Raw genomic sequence first — 7,742 nt, 5'->3', positions numbered from 1 at the left:
TTCCACAGAAATTTTTCTCAATGTCTGTTATGCACTTTTAGAAAATAAACAATGTTCAAAATGAGTTGTTTCTCATGGGAAAACGGTCTGTTGGGAGCACATTACACATTCCATTTGCTAATCAGAGTCTTCTGATAATTTTTACCGTGCATTGCAAATGCGGGCAGCCCGCATCACATCTGCAGCGCTCAGATAGCATGGAACTGCTCCAAACTGCTTCTCAAACTCTTAGTTCTAAATTTTCCCATATATTTACTATTCCTTCATTCTGGTCATTAGTGCATGTTTATCCAGCAGACAAACTACGTGCATATAGTTCAGTAGTTATGTGTGCCATAATGTTAACAAATAATGGACTTTCAAAGTATGTAGAAACAGATGCCTGAAGAAATAAGTACTTCAGCCTAAGGAAACTGAAAGACTTAATGTTTCAAGGAATAAACACAAACGGCCTCAGCTTAAAGTAGTAGAAGCAACAAGAAAACTCAAATTTTAGTGATATGCTTCATGAAAGTGTTTCATATAGGTGGCCATAAAGAGAGTGGAGACCGAGGCTGCTGTCAGAAGGATTTGAAGCACAAGCTGAACTGGCAAATGGCTGCAGTTCCAGTTTCTGTTTTCAGCAACCATCATCAGAATGACGAGGTCTGGGAGAAGGGGTCTTTGACTCCTGCAGAGTGGATATGAAATGGCTCTGGGAAAAAAATATCAATGATGAAATAATACAGAGTAAATACAGAGCAAGAAGCACCGCTCTGCAGAAGCAGGAAGGGACACAGGAGGAAACAGCTCAGTTATCAAGCTCCTGAGTGAGCCATTTCCCCCAACGCCCACCACACTGCTGTAGACATGCTGCTCACTGATGGTGTTTGAGGTGCCACATAGAGTAGACCTGAAAAAGAGTGGTGATTCGTTTTCACCAGGAGCTCTGAAGGAGCCTGGGATCAGTGTCTCTCTCACAGAGGCCAGTAAGTCCTGCCCAGAACATTAAAGGATGCAGCCTCACCTCCGCTGCTATATTGCAGAGCATAAATATGCTGTCTCAATATCTGCCACATATCCCTCATGAGCTATTTCTCTGGCTTAGAATAACATCAAAACACATCTTCAGGAAAACTGTTTCCGTAGGCTTTCAACACATTCCACAATTTCATGGCATCGCACGAGTCCACACAGCAGCCCCCTGCAAACCCAGCACCTCCCTGAGCATCAGATCTCTGTGGCACTTGTGTGGCAATGAACCTGTCAGGAAAATCTCTAGTTCCTCACCACAAGTGTACATTAATTCCTACACACCCCCAAGCCCTGGCGGCACAGGCTTTTGTGTGCTGCAGCAGAGGTGGGAATTTGCCAGGATGGGGCCTCACAGTATTGGGCTGGAAGGAACATGACTGTAGAGCAGAGAACACACTTGAACAGTGAGCTCCAAGGAGCACGGTCTGTCTTAATCAGAGACTGCAGAATCAGAGAATCTTAGAATTGTTTGAATTGGAAGGGACCCTTAAAAGCCATCTGGTACAACTCCCCTGCATTGAACAGTAACACCTACAGCAGGTTGCTCAGAGCCCTGTCTAGAGCCCTAGAGTGTCTCTAGGGACAGGGCATCTACTGCCTGTCTGGGCGATCTGTTCCAGTGCTTCACGTTCAGAGTTGAGCCTCAATAACCTCCCAGAAAGGCTTTTGATATCATAGCTGACTCTTTGCAAATTATTACTTAAATGTGATTCCTTGTAAGTTGAATTTGTTTGAAAATAGTACCGAGTCATGCATTGCTCTTGAAACACACATTGGTGTTCAGAGATGAGCAAAAGGGGCATCCCTCAGGCTTGACATGAATATTCATGATGATTCATTTGTCCTCAGTGTTTCTATAAGACGGTCATTTGCAGTTCAGTAAAAACTGAGAGAACAATTCATTTGCTATCTTCATTTATGTAAGGAGAAACACTGTGTGCTGGGCAGGTAGCTCCTGATTGCTCCTGACACTACTGCTAATACCTTCCTAAATTGCACCTCACCTCACAGGTCTACATCCTGTAGAAATAATATTTTTCATTAAGATTGTTCAGTGCAGAACATTATAAAATTATTCAGGATGAAAATACAGCAAAGGTAATTGCAATGGTCCTGGTGTGACACATGCAGCTACATGTATGAGGAGCACTTCTATGGCACTGCCAGGCAGCCCACATGGCCCATCATCAGAGGTCTGAGTGGTGCCACTGCAGAGGAACATAGCATAGCAGCAACTTTCTTGGTACACTGAGCAGAAGGAACTTTATATGGGGAGTTCCACCACTTCTAGTTAGACCTGGGGGTCTTCTCCTTCCATGGCACAGGATGAGACAGTGACCTTGTAGTTGCTTCCTACTGTGGAACGAAGGCTGTGCCGACTGCACCCTTTCCAGCCATGTCCCAGTGGTCTGCAGTGGCCTCTTTTGGTGACCAGTTCCACTGCACACCATTCTGGTAAGATCCATGCACTTGAATGGGTGAAGAAGCAGAAGGAAAACAATGCACAAGATTTGCAGTAAGGAAAAATAAAACATTCCCAAATAGGGTAAAATATTAAGCTCTGACAGTGGGTGAAAACCTGCCTGCATCACTTAAGACCACCAGTAATAAAATTCCCATTGACTTCAGTGAGACCAGAATTCTGTTTTTTCATGCTTTTCCCAGCACACAGCCATATTTTTATGTTTCCTCATGCAACTGCAGGGAAACCCTGCAAGGATTTTAACTTTTTCACCTCTTTTTAACTCTAGAGCATTTGGGGAAAATAAGTCAACCTTGCAATACCATTAGGAAACAATAACAGCAATATATATATATATATATATATCATTTTATGGTTCTTGCTGCTCTCTGCCTCCAGAATTCAGTACTGGAGCATATACTGACATAAAGCTCCTGTTTTCACTCAGTCTATAACACAGGGTTTGAAAGGCCTCATTTGTTGAACACACTACAGACAAAACCCTGGGAAATGCACGGTGCAGTGACAGCTGCTTGTTCTGAGCCCTCCAGCATAGAAAAAACCTCAGCAGTGGGACTCAAATCCATAAACCAACAGTGTGTTTTCAGGGGGATGTATTAGTTTTGTGCCAGATATGTTTAAGCTGATATCCTCCACGATATGCAAGACACGAATAGAAAAATCAAGCTTTTGCCAAAACCTAATGCCATCATTTTCATGCATTCATACACCTCAGCTAAATCTGTGTTCCCAAGCCTTGTTTGCAAGTCAATAAATAAGATGATGTTGATTTTCTCTTCCCCCAACCAAAAAAGATCTATAAGGAACAAAACCCACATCCTCCCAATCTTCTTCATAAGTTCAGCTAAAGCACTCCTTTATCCCATTGCTAAAGCCACTCCAAAACACTCCCAGAGTATTTCAAAATGCACAGTGCTGAGAGTAGCAAAGCTTTTACAGTTCAGAATGGTAAGAGTAATTTCATAAAAGCTTAATATATTTGAAAAGCAGGTCATTTATTAAAAGACCTTTTAAAAGCTTCATTTCTTAAAAAGCAAAATCATCTGCTCATCCGCGCATCTCTTCTTTAAGTATTTCATATACTTCAACTCCAATTTTTCACAGTTTTCCCCCTTTCTCCTCATTTTGAGGATATTAGTAAGAAGCATTTCTTGACACCACGTCACCAGCTGCCTCTGCTTCTATGCACTGATGTGATTGTGCCCATGAGGATGTGCCAATCCTGGATCCTTGTCCTGGATGTGGAGTCAAGATGCTCTCACCAGAGCATCAGCCCAGTACTGCATTACACTGCATTACACTACATTCCACTGCAGCCCAGGGATTTTAGCTTTCAAACCCTCTCCTCCACCCTTGTCTCACTTTACAGCAGCGCTTTTCAGATGCAGCCTAGGAACAGAGTGCAAGTGTTGTACATGTCACTGGTGTAATACAAAGATTCCATGTTACTAGATGGCAGGAGGTAAACCAGTAACTATTGCAGGAGGCTGTACTTCCTTTGAACACCACAATACTTAAGGCAGCATTTTGTATGGAGCTAAAGAAGCAGTGAGAACTTATGGTGAGATACAGCAGAGGGAAATACAGCCAATTTGAAGCCAATAGGCTGGTATTTCAAGATATATTTGGCATCCTGTTCTTCCTGAGTGCTCTCATTCACTATTCATGTAACAAACTACCTGTTAGGACATAACAGCTTGGAAACATGGGCTGTCATGAATTCGGGGTTGTAAAAAGACAGGAGATGCAGTGGGAAGGTTGTCTGTGGGAGCTGGGAGTGTGAACTGAACAGAGAGATGAGGCTGGCTAAGAAAGGAAGCCAAGTGAGAAGGGGGTCATGCACTGCAGAGAACAGAAGGAGAAAAGAGTGTGGCCAGCAGGTTAAGGGCTGTGATCTTCCCCCTTTAGTCTGCCCTGGTGAGGCCACATTTGGACTATTGTGTCCAGTTCTGGGCTCTCCAGTTCAAAAAAGACAAGGATCTGCTGGAAGGAGTCCTTTGGAGAGCCACAGAGATTACTATGCTCATACAGCATCTCCTATATAAGGAAAGACAGAGTAACCTGGGTCTGTTCAGCCTGGGGAAAAGGGTGAGAGGAGATCTGATAAAGGTTTATAAATATCTAGAGGGAGGTGCGAGGCAAATGGATGAGGCAGGCTCTTCTTAGTGGTGTGCAGAGATAAGACAAGGAGTAATGGCCTAAAACTTATATATAAGTTCTGTACTAACATGCAGAAGAACACCTTTACAGTATGGCTGACAGAGCACTGGAACAGGCTGCCCAGAGAGGTTGTGGAGTTTCCTTCTGTGGTCATCTTGTGTGATCTGTTGTAGCGTTCCTGCTTTAGCTTGGGGGTTGGACTCGATGATCTCTTGAGATCCCTTCCAGCCCCTGTGATTCTGTGGTTCAGTGGAAAGCCAGACAGGGCAATGAAGGAAGGTGCAGAAAGGGAGAACGTGAGCTGGGAACTCTGAAAAGGCGAAACGCCAAAAAGGTGGAGAAGACTTGCAGTGCCAAAAGCAGGAAACAATAATAGCACAGACACCAGCTCCCTCTTACTCTTCTCTTAAGACCATCATGAAAATTACTTTAAATTTAGAAGAATGACATTTAAGAGATTACAGTTTTTGTTATATAAATGATTGTTTTTCATGGAAAAGTGAAAGAAAAAAAAAAAGCTCACCACAGAACATTACTAAATTTCGACAGGCAGCCATACTCAAATTCTGAAATGATCGAATACAAAGCGTGCTTGGAGGCTGTTCTTATGCAGCAGGGCAAGGCAGACAGCCCAGTGTAGGCGGCTCCACTTTGGGTCATGCTGCCCTGCAGATGGACTGAGCACTTCAGCAGCCATCTACAACCACAACAAACTCTGAAATGGAGCTATCCATTGCCACTTGGGCTCCCAGGGAATAAATAAAAGGGTTAATACTGAAATTTGCTTATTTAGAACTTAACATATCTCCTTTTATCAGGAGATAAAAAGTCCTTGCGCCAAACAGACAGTTTAGATGAAGTGCATTAAGCTATGGGTGATACATTTTCAAGGGCAGATTATTGGAGTCTTTCTGCTGTCAGCAAGAAATGTCAGATGAACTCTGAATATCACTAAATGTCTATGCTTTGGTAAAAAAAGATTTTAACTTGGAATAGTATTACAATTCAGGACAAGACACCTTGTCCAATTTATTCTCTGTCCAGCACAAAGGGACCCCGCAATACATCTGCATTTATATTCATTGCCAAAATAGGCAACGGACCCTTACTATTCAGGGGAACAAAGCTCCAGACCCTCCTACATTCTAAGCCTAATGTGCTCAGCTACTGGTATGGCACCATTAATCGTGGAGAATATGAGCTACATAGCCTTGGAAAACTGTCACCTTCCACATTTATTCATACTACTTGGTCTAATAAAATGTTCTGCATGAACAAATGAGCTGTGAATATAACATACTAAATGTTACCTCTCCCTATCAGTAGGTATCAGACGGGATGTATTTGGGTTTAACTCCTCTCCCTCTCTCCTGCATAAGGAAATCATTGAGCTCTTTTCCACAGAGCTCCATTAAGCACTTTGTTTTTCACTGAATGCCTCAAATGTGTACAGCCTCCGTGGATGGATAAACTGCTGCAGAAAGAGAGAAGACAGCAGCACTGATTGGCCCTGTTGTCTGAATGTATCTTTTGATTTTTGACTTTCTGCCAAAGCATCATCCTTCTGTGTTTACCCTTCAGAAGCCCTCACTCACTCAGATGCTGCACGCGTTTGCAGCTCAGCCTTCTCTCCTGCAGAAACCAAATTCATCAAAAGGAGCATCTCAGAACTCAGATTTATGGATTGTAATTTTGCAGCACAGATCCTGCATCTCAGATCTTTCAAAGCCTTGTTACAACATGAAGTAATTAAAAGAGCAATTTTACGATGCCGCTTTTTCCCTCAGATAAAAGGTTTATCTTCATGCGAAACCATAAAGATTCCAAAGTATACTTCGTCACATTGTTTTCCTCTTCCCCTCATTGTGAATCAAGATAACAGAACCACTCTAAGCCTCTGTGCCGTTGTGCTGTGTGCACACACACGCACAGATTTACACCAAGCACTGGAAACACGCAATGCTTTTTCTCCACTCTGGAGCCAGGGCTGCCACTTTCACAGGACACCACGCAGCTGCATCTCCCTATGAGCTGCTCTTGCTGCAGGAGCTGCTGCATAGCCACTGCTGCTTGCTGTGCATTTTGCACCTGAGTGAATGCCTACTGAAGGCAATGGGAACATGACCAGAATGGGTCCCAGGTGAGGTGTTTGAGCTGGTTACAGCCATCTGTAAACTCACTGTTTGGCACTCGGGAATCTCCCAAGACAGACACAAAACAAGGGACACTCTAGCAACATCTGAATTAGTAGCCTGCAAAAGTAGTTGTTCCCCTCTGAAAACAGAAGCAGCTCAGAGAGCACTGATGTAGCTTTTATACAAGCAAGTAAGGCTGTAAGTAAACCCTCTCTGCATAAACTCCAACAAAGCGTCAAACGAAGGCAATTCTTACCAGTTTGTTCAAAGTCTTGTGGACTTTTCACAGATCTTCTCTCGTGATTTCTAGTGCTGCAGCCTCACTCTGAAAGCTTTGCTCCTGTATAATTCTGCTCCTATTCTTAAGAGCGGAGACACTGGTGTTGGATCCCCACAGCGCTATGTCAAAGGTTCTTCCTAAGCACCTGGGTGAGGAAATGCTCTTACTGACAGCTCACAAGCCTAAATCCCTCGTGCTATTGAAAGGAAATGAATTTGGTTTCTCAAGAGCATGTGGCTTCAGAACAAGCCTTGGGAAACAAGTTTAGAATATCAGCAGATGCTTCGATCCATTTTCTAGTTACAAAGGCTTCTTTATTAATGTTTTTGGCTGACAGCAGTTGAGATAAGTGTTTTAGGAATGATGATAAACACGCTAAGAGAGAACAATGTGAGTGTATTTTTATTCCAGTTTTAACTTCTTTCATTGCTGTACAGCTGCATTACACTTGGCTTTAATCCCTTAAGCATTATTTTCCTTGGCAAAGTAGTCACTGATCTGAGTAGAACTTACTACTGGAAGAATATGCTTGAAAAACCAGTGTGATGTCAGTGCCAACCAAAATCCATGAGGCTTAAACTGTCACAAATGTGCCTGTAGCTGGAATATGTATCTCCTCACTAGGAATGCTGTAGTCTTAGCTAGCGAAGCCAACTGCAGAAAGCATGGA

Source organism: Tympanuchus pallidicinctus, unplaced genomic scaffold, assembly GCF_026119805.1.
Source record: "Tympanuchus pallidicinctus isolate F22 unplaced genomic scaffold, pur_lepc_1.0 scaffold5, whole genome shotgun sequence".
Lineage (NCBI taxonomy): Eukaryota > Metazoa > Chordata > Aves > Galliformes > Phasianidae > Tympanuchus > Tympanuchus pallidicinctus.
The sequence above is the reverse complement of the archived record's forward strand: the minus strand, read 5'-3'. Positions refer to the sequence as shown.